Genomic DNA, 490 nt, shown 5'->3' with positions numbered 1-490 from the left:
GGTCATTATAAAAAATGTAAAAGTGGAACAGAAGTGTAAGAAGAACATAATATTTTTATCTATATAGAATCATATAGATTCCAAATAAAAAGTAGAAAGTTTAGGATCGTTCTTTCTTCGTTCGCTGTGTGCCAGGCATGGTTTTTGGTTACCAGATGGCATAATAACAAAACTGTAGGGTTCTGTTTTAGGACTATCCGTTAAAGGTAAATAAATAAATTGTAAAATAAATTAGGTTTTGTAACGCAGTTAAATGGTAGTTACAAATATAACCTGCATTACGACACACAAGCTTCAGCGAACGATTGTTTGTTTGTTTTGGAATTTCGCGCAAAGCTACACGAGGGCTATCTGCGCTAACCGTCCCTAATTTAGCAGTGTAAGACTAGAGGAAAGGCAGCTAATCATCACCACCCACCGCCAACTCTTGGGCTACTCTTTTACCAACGAATAGTGGGATTGACCGTCACATTATAACGCCCCCACGGCT

This window comes from Limulus polyphemus, unplaced genomic scaffold, assembly GCF_000517525.1.
Source record: "Limulus polyphemus unplaced genomic scaffold, Limulus_polyphemus-2.1.2 Scaffold8584, whole genome shotgun sequence".
NCBI classification, from domain to species: Eukaryota; Metazoa; Arthropoda; class Merostomata; order Xiphosura; family Limulidae; genus Limulus; species Limulus polyphemus.
Note: the sequence above shows the minus strand (reverse complement) of the source record.